This window comes from Sinohyriopsis cumingii, chromosome 3 (genome assembly GCF_028554795.1).
Source record: "Sinohyriopsis cumingii isolate HCF-2022 chromosome 3, ASM2855479v2, whole genome shotgun sequence".
NCBI lineage: Eukaryota > Metazoa > Mollusca > Bivalvia > Unionida > Unionidae > Sinohyriopsis > Sinohyriopsis cumingii.
This window is the reverse complement of record NC_142963.1, coordinates 139639165-139655698: the sequence shown is the minus strand read 5'-3', so window position 1 is coordinate 139655698 and position 16534 is coordinate 139639165. Positions and strand designations below refer to the sequence as shown.

General features: G+C 38.5%; 1 protein-coding gene across 3 annotated transcripts in view; it reads left to right on the top strand.

Moving 5' to 3' along the window:
• The window catches only part of LOC149803954 (uncharacterized), a 180265-nt gene that overhangs the window by 15967 nt on the left and 147764 nt on the right, over positions 1 to 16534 (top strand). The window contains exon 2 of one of the 3 annotated variants that reach the window (XM_089953781.1): positions 9995 to 10103. The exons of 1 other annotated variant lie outside the window; for it this stretch is intronic. The gene's annotated coding sequence lies outside the window, so the exon portion shown is untranslated. The remainder of the gene's footprint in view (positions 1 to 9994; positions 10104 to 16534) is intronic. One more of the 3 variants, XM_089953783.1, reaches the window with a different exon arrangement.

The following is a 16534-nucleotide window of genomic DNA, read 5'->3' as shown; positions in this document are numbered from 1 at the left end:
ATTTTACCTCACAAGCAATTTAACATCACTTTGGCAAACGATCGCCTGCCTTCGTTTTTCTCGATGTGGTCTAAAGTGATGCCTTCTTGTTCGTAGTATTTCTCTTTGAATTGTATTTGGTCTTCGGGAGTGTGACACCAGGAAGGATAGCCACTGGCTTCTTGCTTCAGTTTCAAAAAGGCATCCACGTAGTCTGCGAAAATGCCTTTCTGAGTAGGGTCACCCTTGTGGTATTGTTGTGTCTTGGGAAAGTGGCAAATTTCGTACACTTCTAACAGTTGGTATCCCATGTCCATAGCTTTGAACAATTCTACGCTGACCCAGGTTCCCGTCAAGGCCCGTTCTTCCTGGCTGTGATGACAAGGCTGGTCTTAGTTGCACGTTTCGGCACAAGTACGGCACAAGGGAAACATCAGTTTGCCTTGACAATGGTGAGGTAAGACGGGATGGTATAGGTTCGTGGGAGGCAAAACTTTACACTTGATCAAGCCTTCGTATTGTCGAATGTTTTTCAGGTCGATGTGTTCCGTGAACAATTGCGGGTGCCCTACAGGAAAGCGACAATATTTGCACACGTAGGGATACAGCGAACACACGTCCAAGTATTTGATTTCTTCTCCTTTCTCTTCGTCGGTTTGGTACAGCAAACAGGTGGCATTGGTTCTTCCTCCGTACAAACTATCCCTCGGGTTCAGCGGGTCCATGAACTGGTAACTTTCCACGAGGCGTTTAAACTCGGGATCGGTTTTCATACGGTGATCGTACTCGTGTTCCCACATTTCCACCACTTGGTATCCTTGCTGTTCTAACTTTAGGCGTCGCTGACAAGTGTCCTGGTACAGGTCTTCCATGGTTCGTTGTAAAAACTGATTTTTAGTGCCACGGTCAGGGTAACAGACGGGACATCCGTGAAATAAGCAACCGTTAAACTCGTACACGATCTTGGGGTTTTCTAAGTCCCAGCCATCGACCGAATACGTTCCGATGGTCTTTTCGCCCCCTCCGTTGCGAGCATGCTGAATCCACTTGTCTTCCTTATCGCACAAGTAATGTAACCAACGTAGGGCTTTGACCGAGTATTGACGCTTGACATAGTGGGTCGTTTGAGGACTGATGACAGCCACGGTCTTTTCAGGCATGAATCGTTGTCGATACACTAAGGAACACGCTTTGGCAATGGTGCAAGCTTCTTTCAAAGGATCGACCCCTCCGTGTTCCATGAACAGTTCTCGAAATTTTCCATAGCAACGCCGTAAAATGTCCACGTCGGAACGACAATACTTTAACATTTCTTCCTGAAAGTCGAAAGGGTCCGAAGCGTGAGCCTGGTACCAAGCGTAGAAAGCTTCTCGTTGTTCGGTACGCATGTTGTCGGGGTCGTAATAGTGAGCCTCAGGTAAATGGGGTAGAACGGCGTGTTGATTGGCTTCCGTATTGAAAAAGTGTGGAAAGTACCCTTTAGCCATTTCTGTCATTCCAAACGTTTTAGGCATTCGACTCAAAGGCATGGCCAAATAGCTCATCGAATCTTTAAACTGTACTTGTCCCACTTGCATGAAAATGATTTTGGCTCCGTTCAAAGTCACTTTAGGACGTTCGGTGCCATGTTCCGTATAGTATCTGAGAAGAAACTGTCCATCGTATCCGGAGAAATTGTGAGCCATCACCGTGGCATGACGATGACAATCTCCGTAACGTTCGATGTCTTCTTGGCTCCACGTCTTGTCGATGGGGTCTAAGACCCATTGGGCAAAATCGGCTAACGTGTTTGGCCCCCGAAAGATTTTTTCACGCCCTCCAGGAATCTTGCTGCAGTGAGGGCAATGACTGAAGATAGGTTCTTGAATGCACTTCTCGCACGCTCGATGAGCCACGCAGAAATTAGGAATGTGAATGCCAGTCTCTTGCATGCATTCGAAATCGAAACAGATGAAATTGCCTTTCTTCTTGTGACCGTCCTCTTTCTCTGGTGGGGGTTGGTATTTTTGCACGTAACATTGGTGTTCCAAGTCCACGATGTGGTGACAAATGTGACATTTCTTTTTTCCTCAACATACGTGTGCCTTGGTACTATTGGTACGTATGCCTTGTCCACACGTAGGGCACAATCTCAGGAGTTGACAAGCACATTTCTTCTGTGAACCTTGCGTTTTCAGATGTTGTTGGTAACAGGTAGGGCTGACAAACGTGCGCAGACAAGTTGAACAAGGCACTGGTTCTTCGCTCAGACAGGGCTGAGAGGCCAAACATCCTGAGCATTTCGATCCACAATGCTTGTGTTGCTCTCGATTATTATAACCATGGTCACATTTCTCACAGTAATAACCGTATCCCAGGAATCCGGTGATACTGGTAATGGTATCGAAATGGTCATCGTGATGATAAACATGAATGTATTTTCCGTCCTTAAAATCTTGCCCTCGAAACAACAGAGACCCGCGCACTTCTTGAGGGTGCACTTTCAAAGTGTATCGTGGAGCTAGGGCATCTTGCAATTTTTGCATCTCAGGAATGCCACAGGGTGTGTCTTTGGACATGCCAGCTTGTCGTAACAGGAGTTCTGCTTCACTTCGTTGTTTGGCTCGGTCCGATTGTCGAATGTTCTCCCAGTCTCTTTTCCATTCTACCGTGTCGTTCTTGTTGGCATAGGTTCGTCCCACCACGATGGCACGGGCTAAACACATCTGGTCATGAGGATTGTGAATTTGGACAAGGCTACGCTTAATGCTGCGAAGGTCGTTCACCAATAACATCTTTTTGCGTCCGGTCCCTTGAGGAGGAGAGACGTGGGTCATGTCCAATGTGGCTTTTCCATCGGTGATGTCAAACTGGTCATTAGATTGTTGCACGTGTTGAATCTTGTCCATGACTTTGGAAGCGGTCAATTCTGCAGGGGTGCTAAACTCGATCCAAACAGGGGATTTCAAACCGTCGTGTTGTATGGAAAGTCTCAAGCGATCGTCTTCTTTGGGTTGACATTGTCGCTTGAGTGCAGTGAGCAGAGAATCCCACACTCCGGTGATGAACCCTTCTGCTTTCTCTAACGGTACTTCGGACTTGAAATCTTTAAACTTCACCGTGTATTTGTAAGCCGTGGTTCTAAATTTTCTAGAGGAGCGCTTTTCCGTCTCTCGAATGGAATAGTACTTTTCAGGGTTGACAAAGGGTGGTGGACTTGGTTTAGAGGGTTCGGATTCTGGTTCACTCATGTCCTCTTCAAAATCACTGGCATGAATTTGTGCCAATATTTCAGCCCTGGTACGAGGCGATAGATCACGTTTCTGCCTCTTACTTTCTTCTTCTTTCTTCTCGAATGAATGGGATCGTTTCATCTTGAAAGCAAAAAGTCAAATGACTCAAGTTCAAACACCATGAACTACTTTATAGTCATAGCAGACCAGCGTATATAAAAGGGTGTGTGTCTTGTCCTTTCACTATTCATTTCACTCTCAAGCCGAGCACAACGATGGAAGAGACTAACCAGATGGAACGTTTCGTCAGAGCTTTGCGAGGGGTCATTAGAAAATTCTCTTCAGACCAGCCTACGGACTACTCTCCTTCCTTTCGAGATAAAAGTCAAGATACTTGCTATATCTGTCAGAAGAAAGGGCATTGGTCTTCAGAGTGTCCAGACCGTCAAAAAAGAGAAAAAACAGGGGCTAAAAAAGACAAAAGTCAAGATACCTGTTATTATTGTAAAGAAAAAGGACATTGGTCTCCAGATTGCCCAAAAAAGAAACAAGAGGAGTCAGAAGAAAAGAAGGATTCTTCAGAAGAAGAGAGGGATTCTTCAGAGGAAGAGAGGGATTCTTCTGAGGAAGAAAGAAGACAGGTGAAGAAAAAGAAACAGGAGAAAAAAAGAAGAAGGGAAGAAAGCGAGGAGGAAGAAGAGGAAAAGAGTGTGACGGTGAAGAAATTCAAAAAACAGAGAGACTAAACAAGGAGAAAAGAAGAAATCAATGAACTTTTTATTAAAGTGTTGTGTTGTGAATTGTGAATTGGATTGTAAAAAATGGAGAAAAGAATAAATGAATGATATAAGGTAAGAGTCTTTGAGTTTTGATTTTAAAATAAGAAGCTACACTCACGCACTCATACACAGACACGTACTATAAGGGTAAAAATGGGTGGGGTTTATTTTTGAGTTATTGGCAAATTGAAATTGTATTTCTTTTCGAGAAATGTGGGTGGCCCTGAAAAGGGCCTTTTTTCTTTATGGTGCAGGGGTGAGTTTAAGCAATCAATTTTAACTGCCTTAAGCCTTTGCCACGGCCAAGGCCTACTTCTGGACTGCGTGATGATGATAATGATTGGGTTGAAATCACTAAGGGTGGTACGGTAGGCTTAGTCACAGGGTTGACGTGTTTAGCTCGGGAAGGTCGTATTCTCTTCGGTCGTGATAAAGAAGTCTGATACATTTGTTTCAGACTTCTTAACTCCGCTAAAATGTCCAACAGTACCGTAGCCGTTTGATTTTCACCCTCTTGTTTCTTTGCTGCTACTTCTTCTTGCTGTTGTTTTTTTCTTACCTCTTCTTCTTGTTGCTGTTGCTGTAAGAGAAAAGCCTGTTCCGCTTCCTTTTGTCGTTGTATAAATTTCTCCAATTCTTCTTTCTGTCTCTGTCTAAAATTCTCCACTTGCGGTAATGAAGAAGGTAACGAAGGTTCCGGAACAAATTCTTGCGAGGAGAGAAAATCGACAAAATCCCAATTCACCTCTTCTGAAAGTAAGTCCGGGTTCCCTTGGGCGGTCTCCCCTGCTGGTGCACCCCATTGGATCGTTTTCTGAGTTTCCGTCATGTTGAATCACTGTCGCATAGATTGACTGCACACAAGCGCTAGCGAATCTATATAGACTACGTGACGTCACAGACTGCTCTCTTCGGATTGGATGCGGGCTGACTGAATTCTGTAACGCGTGTTCGGATTGGTGAATGAACTCAATCCGTTTCAATCCTTTCTGTCCCTATAAATAAGCGCAGTTCACTGCATTGATTCACCTATTGTAGGAGCCTCAACATGTGGACCGACGTTGAATCTTCAACCCTTGTGTCAACAATGATGTTCAGGACGGACATGCTCATGTATGTCCGATCCAAGTGGACCGTTGTCCACAGGACCAGCAGCAGCCTGTGGATAAGAAGAGTCTATATAGAGAGACAAGGTTGCCTCAAGTGGACTCTGATGTATGGCCCTGCTGTAAGACGAAGTTTGAGGACAAGAAGATGTCGCAAATGCCCTTTATGTTAAGGGCATATTAACATAAACCAAAGGCCCTTTTCAGGGCCAGCCATATTTCTCGAAAAGAGATAGTCTTTGAATTGCCTACCCCTTTTTTATTTTATTTTTTTTTTTTTTTTTTATTTTTTTTTAAAAAAATAGAGACCCTCCCTGTTTCAATTTTACGTAGACCCTATACAGTCCCAAGGGTTTTTTGACCATGTTAAATTTACATAGACCCTATATTGTCCCAGGGTTTTTGGCCATGTTAATTCCCATAGACCCTATATGTTCCCACGATTTTTCTCCATGTTAAATTTACATAGACCCTATATGTTCCCAAGGGTATTTGTAATGATAAGTCCCATTGACCCTATAAGATCCCCATTAACTACTAGCGACAATGAAACGGTACTATTGTAACTTGCTGCCTTGTCCGGAGTACGAGTTTTGATCAACTTAACATATTTCAATTAACTTTTGTCCGAGTATATGTCTTGCTTAAACATTTTATCATGTGTATTAAAGTCCCATCCCATATCCCATCTTTAGAAATTTCAACAAAGTTCGTATCAGTCACTACACAATATGTCACATACGATAGCAATGTTCCCTCCCTGAAGGTGAAAGTGACAGAAGTTAAGGTCACCTGTCATTGTCAGTAAGGACGTAATATGTACCATTTGTATCGGGAATGTCATGTGGAGTTTGTAACGGGCATATCACGTGCCGATTGTGATTGGAGTATCATGTGCCGTTTGTGACAGCTATTTTAAAGGCAGTTTTCAGGCAGTATATTTTTGAATGTCAAAATGATGACCTTAAACAAAGTATCAAGATGATAAAACATTTAAACTATTTAAAATTTCATGCTGAATTCTTTCAAAAAGCTGTAATACAAACATTAATTTTGACAAGTAAGTTCAGCTTATGACGTTGAACTCCATTCATCAGTGATAAACTTTAGAAAAAGAAATTAAATTAAAATTTCTTTAACGTTTTCGTGTCACTGAAGGTCATATATCGAATTTTAAATTATCCAGGCTTCCGATCGACGAAATGCAAAAAGCAGTCAGTGACATCGTTGATGAATACTATACCTGGCTCTCAGAGGCATCGACAAAATAAAAGATATATCAACATCAAGAATTCTCCAACATAATTTATGATCCCAATGGTGGTGGTCGTCATATATCACTGTGTAGAGTCAACGTCACATCGACGGTATCTCTGAATCTCGTATGTGCTACTGTCGATGGTAGCTATCAAATAGAACTTGAAATATCCAAACAGACACAACAACGATATATTCTTTATAGCTTTACTCCTGAGGTTGCCCTGGTTATTTGGTAGCACCAATAGCTGCTAATTTGCGATATCATAATATATTGTAGTCATGAGTTCAATGCTTTCTAATCAATCAAAAGGGGCATATACTTGATATACGTAGATAACAATTGATCGTAAGTTTGTATGAGCTTGACAGAAGGTAGAATACAAAGGATTCCACCGTAAACGGTAGAACTCATAGCGTTAACACGCTAACCTCAAAACAGAATAAAAATAATAGATATTTCTGTGTTTGCGTTCTTCGCAGCGTGTTCCAACGCTATACCGACTTTGCTTCCTTGGTGGGTGCTTCACGTTGGAACGATTTACGTTTCACCATAATCTTTTAAGCTGTCTTACACTCGCACCTACAACCGTTATTGCTAGCTGTCTTACACCGCACCTACAACCGTTATTGCTAGCTGTCTTACACTCGCACCTACAACCGTTATTGCTCGATGTCTTACACTCGCACCTACAACCGTTATTGCTCGATGTCTTACACTCGCACCTACAACCGTTATTGCTAGCTATCTTGCACTCGCACCTACAACCGTTATTGCTCGCTGTCTTGCACTCGCACCTACAACCGTTATTGCTCGCTGTCTTACACTCGCACCTACAACCGTTATTGCTAGCTATCTTGCACTCGCACCTACAGCCGTTATTGATTCATATGTTTGAAGCAACACTGATCCAAGTTTCTCTATTGCCGTTGTAAGTGGAAAACATTCAGCATTTATTTATCATCATTGACACTAGCGTTCGGAATATCTGTTTTTGAGGTTACCATTGATTTCAAGATATCATTGTTAACAGCTAATTACAAACATACATTTACAAGAGCACATTGCTAACAGGTAAATAAAGTCATAAAATTGCAAGAGCTAATAGGGTATTCAAGTACTAACTAGGTTTTCACATTAACAGTGTATTCAAGTAATAACACTTTTACAAGAAGAGAGGGTAATTAGAGTTTGCCTGCAAATATAGCTTAATGGTTAAAGAATGTCTATCACAGTTTAAATTTGAATATTTTATTTAATAATTAACCATCGCCACTTTAAATGCATTCTATATGATGATGCGGCAAGCATGTCCATCTCTTTATAATTTGATCTGGATTTCTTTTTTTCTTCATTTCTTCTAATTTTACACATGTAAAGCTTTCTTGAGTATATTTAAATCCTAGTACTTTCATTGTGAATTTGTTAAATATTTTAATGATGATGTTATTGTAATTGTAAGTAACATGTTATAGCCAATCAGGGTCTTTGCTACTCCAAATCCATGTATGTTCCTCTGCATGCAGATCTCTTTGCTTCTCTTAATTCAGTTTTGTTTCTGAATATCAGTCTTACAACCAATTAGGATCTGGAGGTTCCAAAATTTAAAATCTGTTGTTCTATTACACCTGTCTATAAATCGCACTGCAAGTCAGGTTCTATGCTACTCTGAATTTAAATCTTCTCCATCTGTCTTTATGACATACAACCATTCATTTCTGTGTTTCTCAAGTTAAAAAGTTGTTCCTTTTTACATCTGTCTACAAAACTTACAGTCAGTCAGGGCATGATGTTTTCAAAATCTTAAAGCCTGTTCTTCTGTATCGATGACAGTAAATATAATGTTTACATAGCTAACTTTTGTTCTTAATTGTAAGTTGTAAACATAGTGTTTATGTAGCATTTTAAATCATAAGCAGTCTTTCGGATGGCAATCTTCGGTTTCTATTACGATGTAGGTCAAGTGAAAATAAATATAAATATGGACTTGATAAACATTCCGGTTTGTGAGAATTAGAGTTTGTTTACAGTTATGTTAGAATCACATATGGTCCGAGAAAAAAGTTTTGCCTAAAATAATCATTGTAATTACTAAAGTGCTAATTGACTTTTAGATTATTAAATTATTACATTATTCAAAGACATTCTGGATTTATAATAGTGTTATATTAGCGCAATTATAATTCATTCGAAAGATTCTATATTTTTGGGCTTTTGATAAGACATTTCAGATTATTAGAAATGTCATTCACATTACTGCGAATATTGTTGGAATTTTTATTTTGTATTTTAGGGAAATAAACTGCACATCTATTTTAATTAAATTGTTAGTTTCATTTTCTTTTCTTTACATGTTTCAAGACATTTAGTCGTAACAATATGCAAATGAGGGACCGTGCAGTGAACAAATCATTGCCTGCATTTATCGACCGCTCCGGTGGCCTAGTAGTTAGAGCGTCCGCCTCGGATGCGGGCGGTCGTGAGTTCGATGCCCATCTGAGTTATACCAAAGACTTACAAAAATGGTACTAACAGCTGCCTCGCTGGGCGTTCAGCATTAAGAGGTTAGTGTTAGGACTGGTCGGCCTGGGGTCAGGATGATGTGACTTGGTCGAACATCATGCTACATGTCTGCGGCATGATGCCCCAGTGCTACACATAACTCTAAACTGCCACATTGCAGACATCGTAGCGATATGACTGAAAAATTGTTAAAGCTACGTTAAAAATCCAAAATCACATCACATCACGCCTGCATTTATCGAATAAACACAACCCACCTCACCGTGAGTAAGCATCTACATGATTTTGGACACACGTGTTCTTACTATACCGCTTGAAGCAGAAACATTATTGGGGTATGCTCGGGAGTAGTCCGCAAATGCCCACATTGAGTGTTTGAAACTTGAAGTCACCCCATGGTTACTCAAGATAATTTATAAACACTCGTGCATATATTTATATGACGGAGTGGAAGCTCTCATGTCAAATAAAAGCGTAGTTATAATGCCGCACCTATGCACGCTGCCATTTATGCTTACGATTTTCGCAAGAAGGGTGATGATTATAAGTGTTCAGCTATACCTCATGAGTGTTCGTCGGTGCAGGATTGTGACCATGCGTGAGTAAATGTCAACATATATGCACAATGGTTTGGGAATTTGTATCCGTCCCTAGTTGTGGAGCTTGTACAAGGGTGGGGATTTTAGGCACTTTTTGAAATATATACAGCGCGGAGGGAGGGTGGAGGTCGGCTGGAAAACTTATAACAAAAAGGCTTGGGGAAGTTGCTTATATTTTTAGACTTACACCCAACAAGTAAAATTTCCAGAGAGATTCTCTATAGATGACATAATTATATATATATATCCTTTATCCGTTCGAAAATGTGTCAAGGGTGGCCGAGTGGTCTAAGGCTTGTACATATCATTGGCATCTCACCACCATACACGCGGGTTTAAGTTTCAGTTCGTCTAATGTGTTTGTCTCAGAAAAGTTTCTTGAGCTGCTGTTTCTTTCAGGATTCTTCTTCTGTCAAACATACAGGTCGTCATACAGTATTTGATGTTGGTTGTTGATATGCAGGCTATGTAAATATGTTAGTTATGATACGCTTACAATGGATCTCACTTCTAAATCTGATATTTGTTTTGTTTTCAGATGGCTAAAATAATGATCTTTACAGTCCAAAAAATATTTCCTTGATTTATCTTTCGAAGTGGTAAGAAGGAGAATAATATTGCTACAACAACAAACTTGCATCACTGAGGTAACACATGCAACATTTACTATATTTGCATGCACGGTAATAAATAAAGAACTAAGGGGTGCGGGGTGGGTGTGCGGACCGCACCAGGTGACACCATGAGTTACCGCACTGGGTGACACCAACCCTAGAGACGCCACTGCCGTACTGTACTGAAAACAGGCATTATACCTGCAAAACGCTAAGCAGTCCGATTAGGTGTCATGTTAAATACGATTTTACTCCAATACAATACATGCAGATTAAGCATGCCACATTCAAATACCTTGCAAGTTTGCTTTACAAAACATTTTGTTAATTACTCTATTAAAAGAAATTAAATAGTTGCAAGAAAAATAACAATAGCAATTTCAAACTGTTTATACCTCAAAGATCCATGGTCGTTACGGACTTTTACTTTCCTCTGTTTGTTTCTCTCCATCTACACAAACACACACACAGTGGCCCAGGCGATAGGTGCTTTACTCTCACCACAAATTCAAATTGGAATGAATTATTACTTTCTAATCTAATTTGTGATGTAGGAGCATTATGTATATATATATATATATATATATATATATATATATATATATATATATATATATATATATATATATATATATATATATATATATATATATAGTAAAGGTGGGTTGTAGGCAGTTTTGTTGTCTTCTTTGGGCAGATGAAAGGGTTGTGGGCAGATGGAATCCTTATTTCGAATAGTTTCAATATAATTTAAGTGCCCATACTTTTGCTTATTAGCCACACAGAAAGTTATGACCACAAGCACTGTCACTCAGGCAGCCTCACAAAACAAAATTTATTATGTGCAGTCTCAAGTATAAATCTGTTTCTAGCAATAGTATGTGTCCTCTTTTTCACAAGGTACAGTTGTCAGAGCACAGTCATGACAAATTCAGCAAGTTTGTTAACCAAGGGATAGGCATTCTTTATTTATGTAGAAATCAAGAACAAAGTTCTTTTTGTATTAACCATATCCCTAAACTGAAGCAAGGAGCTACTAGCATCAGCTGCATCAATTAACATGTGGCCCACACAAAATACTGCAAGGATTGTTTTCTATTCCTGAGTACCATAGGCACTTATTCCAGCTGCAGACTGGGGCAGTAATTTTGAAATTATTAATATCTTCAACTCTTGTTAAGTTTTCATCTGTGATATGTTAAATCTTTCCTGCACAATGTTTGCAATATATGCCTTGGGATTTCTTTTTTGTACATGTTTCCAACTAGGGTTGAATGAGCAATCTTATGGCACCATGCAAGTGCACTTGATAATTACAACAACCAGTGGCAAATATTTGATCAGATTTTTGGGGATCAGATGATTCAATACAAATCCCATATCACTTACCATCCTCATGTTTGCATATCTCTTTGAATTCAATACGTTATTTTGGCTGAACATTTTTGAGATGTAAAGACTTTCCAGTAGTGGTCCACGAAACTTCAGAGCTGATCAAATCTCACAGCCCATTGTTTAAGAACATACATTTGGGATGTCAGACAAGGTAAAATTTCCAAGGTGCTAGTTTGGGCCAAATCCTTTTTTCTCCCTATTTTACAGCATTTTGGGCAAGTACTAATTATCACACTTTACTCACATTATCTAACCATTCATGCCCCCAGGCTTACTTTATGCTTGAATCTATCCCTCGTTTATTCAGTCACATTCTCTGATATTAGAGGAAGTGATTGATAACTGTTGAATGTATGCAAGCTCTGTTCGTTCTGGATTGCATATGGGGCTAGGCGACAAAACTATAAGCCAACCAAAACATTTCAACCAAATTAGATCTAGTATTACTAGTTAGCAGTGTGTTTTAAATGATCCTGTTACATTGTGGTTACTCAACCCAGATATATGTGAATGGAACACTGGTTTCAATACACCAAATGAGCGCCATGAAATGAATGACATGCACTGTACCAACACTAGTGTTTACTGTATGAAATGATTAAATCACAGTGATGAGTCTTGTTTTTAAACTACATATACAGATGGTCAACTTCAATGTGCAATACTGCATTTAACATTAAACAATTATGCAGGCAATATTTGCATTTAAAATGCAAAATATGTGCAATGGCCACTTTAGTAAAAGCAGTTGTCAAATGTGGTGATCTTTTCTATTTGAAGACAGACGATTCAGTGAATGGTAATTAATTTGAAAATGGAAATATAAAATGTAAGGATGCGATGTAATTTACAGTGTAGAAATATAATATTATATATTTCTTTGTAGACTGGTATCTCGTTAAGACTATAAGCACACATACAATTTTTAACTCTTACATTTTACGAAACTTGTACCACGACCGACATGTATCAATCACAGCAGCTGTAATTTGCAATCCCAACTGAGCATTGGCAATTTATACAGTAGACTGCATAATAACGTTAAATAATATACTAGAAACTAGAAGTCTCAGTAGTTGTTCTAAACCAAGCTAAACCTCAAAGAATCATACGTTCTATCGTAATTATATTTCTCATCCATCTTTACTTAGATTTATTTAAATTTCATGTACAAACAATCAAAGTTGCAACATTCCCTAAATTATGAAAACAATACAATTTGTCCGTGAGTTATTCGTACCGATAACATGAATATAACTCTACCACATTAACATATGTGAAGTGGCTGACGAGAAAAACCTAGACACGCCATTCTTTTGCCAAGTCAAAGAGAAAATGCAATCATTTTGAAATACTGTTCCATGGCCTATTCTATACATATCCCGTGTAGTGGTAATCATACACAGCCTTGGTATAATAATTTTAGGTCTCATTTATTTTGGTAACACTTATGTGAGTATTCGAACATTGCCGATTATCAGTTTGGTTTATAGTTATATAAAGATATTATATGAACAATGCCGTTTTAAGATTGTACTTGGCACTCACAAATAATGCATTCTTTGTTTAAGTCAAGAAATCGCTATGTTCCTTTTCGGTATCAAATTCTGCTAAAACATTAAATATCAGCAAGCCTATACTAAATGTGAATGCAAATATAGATCGATCTGTAAGCACACGATGTTTATCACTGATAAGTGACGGTTATATGAATGTGCAAAGGATGCGTCTATAATTGGTTTCATGTTCTTTACCATGTTAACGATGCAAATAATATATATTCTGGTTGATTCAGGGTTGGGATTGGATTAGGGAAGACACATAAAGCAATGGAGTTTACAAGATGTTTATTTATAAACGCAATTTAAATATTAACAAACCTGACACCATTATAAACAAAAAGATAAGGAAAATCATAAAGTTCCTAACATGGAACTATCAACAACAATTAACTCAACGAGAAAAACCTCAAACCATGAATTTAACAAATGGAATTTCAAAACAAACGTGAATTCCTATCACCGATCAACAAAATAAAAGTGATATACATCCCAATAAAAAGAGTCTGGAATTTATCGTTCAAATAACGATTTAGAAAAGAATGTAATTATGAACGTATCGTTCATAAAACGATATTGAAAAGCAGTGTAAATTACGAACCTATCGATCGTTCACATAACGATATAGCAACAGGAATGAATGAAATTACGAACCTATCGATCGTTCACATAACGATATAGCAATAGGAATAAATGAAGTTACGAACCTATCGATCGTTCACATAACGATATAGCAATAGGAATGAATGAAATTATGAAATGCAATTGTGGAAATAACATGGAACACTAGTTAACTATTGTGGCGCCCATTTGAAGCCCAAGATGTTCCGGTTCCACGCGCTAAAGTTTATGGCCAGAGAAGCACCCACGCACGGTCCGCTCCTCTCAGTCTGTTGAAGGATCCCTGGAGAGCCTTCACATCAATCACAGACCCAATGGTCACGAAGCCCTGGTCCCTCGCACCGAGAAAACCAGTATAGTCTTCCGATCCAACGTCATGATAACACAGCGCATACGTCACACGAAACCACACAGTTCTGTGACTTCACATCAAACCATTATAAGGCACGGCAGATGTATAAGGCATGCATAAGGCAGGTATAATGCAGCTAAAATTATAACGAAACCGTGCACTACATATTACACGGTTAAGTACTTCTATATTAATATATGTTGCGCATGTGCGCACATGAATTCGTAACCCATTTAATTAATGGTTTAATGCATGCAGGGTATAATTAAATATAAATATGTCTTTTCAGTTACAAAAAATAGCTAACTCGAACCAGACTATAGTATTTCTAATATGGCGTTGTATAACCGAGGTATTGACTAAGTAGAATTTAGAATAAATATATGTTTCCTGCTCGTTAGCTACTGATTTCAGTGAATATGTTTGCAGATATAATTCTTTTTGAAACATTAATTAAGGTTCTAAAACATCTAAAGAATGAAAGCAATTCTGTTATATAAACGAATAGCAATAAAGAACATTTCATTACAGCTGGAGATTTGCTTCCGTAAAGGGGTAAGCTTTCTGACAAGACTGCGTAAATTTAGTTACAGAGAATTTGCTCTATATATAGACTAGCTGTGATAGATATGCGCAGCTAGGTACTTAGGTTTCCCGCTGCCGGCAATTTGCACTTGCCGGGGTCCGAATTTTGTTCAGGATTTCGAAATAACTAGAGCCGAAAAAATATACCACGCGGCAACGAAACCCGAGTACATTTTTGACAGCATGTACATATTGATATAACTCATACACAATTCCGTGACACTGTCTTCGTTCATGTTTTCACTTATATCGTCGTGTTTGAACTTGTGTCTGTCTTTGTATTTGTAACTGGGGCTAAACTAGCAGCAGAGTAGGCAAACAGACTACTTGGTGAAAGGTTCATTTTTGAAAACTAAGCCTTTCTACGAAACAATAAAAAGATGGGTGAAGATATTACTGCCGGAAGGTCTATTTTTGAAAACTATGGTTCTTGCGAAAACTAAAAAGTTCAATAACGTCAAACTGTTGTTGTTTTTTTAAAAACTGTTTACCCGTCGGGACACTTGTTTGTCGTCGCGTCTCCTCTGCTATTATAATTAGATTAACCAAAAATTTATCAAGACCTTCACGATATCTTGTTCTGGGATCGTGTAAATTTATTGTTATAAAGCTGTGTGGGGTAGTTTTTGCTTTTGAAAAGAAGTTTGTAAATCTATTTATGTCCATATCTCCGCTGCACCAAGTCTGATGAATATTTCTCAATTTTTCAGAGCATGTGTATCAATTCCGTTAAATACAACTAAAATGTTACTGTTATCTCTGATCACTTTTGGTATTTATATATATCGTTGAGTTACATAAATTGTGTCTGTAATTTTATGCCAGCCTCTGGAAAATATTCTAGCTGGATTTGATTGCTTATCTATCATCAGATCATCATATTCTACGAGATTATTAATACATCCATCTAATTCATCAACACACGGCGCTTCATCAGTATCGGTTATAAAATTAATAATGTCGTCACCATCTTCATCTAACAATTTTGCGTTTTCATTAAAATCTTTAACTACATCATAACATCTCTGGTCATCGACTGATGGTGCAACTAAATACAACTTGTCGCACTTTAACCATCTCCTTATAAGATTAAGCAGTAATTGCGTTTTACAAGACCCAGATGGACCAATTATAACCATTCTGAATGAATTTGGTAATGCTGAAATATGTTTTACTGGCTCTCGCGTTCGTGTTGCTGAGAAATCAGTTTAGTAGATTAACTTTAGCTGTAGAATAAGATCCTATACCAAGATTAGTGCGTGGCTTGTAACTTAGTGTAATACAGAAACCTTTAACTTCTATGATCCAGAGGTTATACTTACAGCTGCGGTAACTCTAATGGAATGTAATAGTTCATCCATGGCGACATTAATTCAAGACTGCAAACTGTTACGGGTCTAAGCTCTTACAAAAAGTAACAGAAAATAGTGAGACAACTAGCTTTATAAATGTGACAAATAATGTACTTCCCTAGAATATCAAGTGAAAAATGCGAAAAAGAGAACTTACGATTTTACGAATCAAAAACAAAATTATCCAAGAATTAAGAAATAGAAGTCCTTGTAGTAAAAAGTCCTGAATGAAACTGAGTTCGAATCCCGATGAAATCTAAAATGGAAGACGATGACATCTGTTGAAACCGGCGAAATGCCGCAGTGTCAACAGTCTCTTGTTGATTCACAGAAAATATTATTCCAGTTTTTGAATTCTGTATAAATTTCGATAAACGTCCTTGTCCAAGAGTTACTTTAGGGCACTAGTATTTCCAGGGAAAAGAATCACTTGAAATTCAATTAATTTGAAGAAAATAAAATAATTAGCCCAAACTGGACACAACATAAATAACTTAACGTCTCAAGTATTAAGTCACGACTGACTATTCGTTCTCCATACATCAGTAATAAGTGTAACTAAGAAGCTAAACAGCTTCTCAGATGAGGGTCAACCTTCTA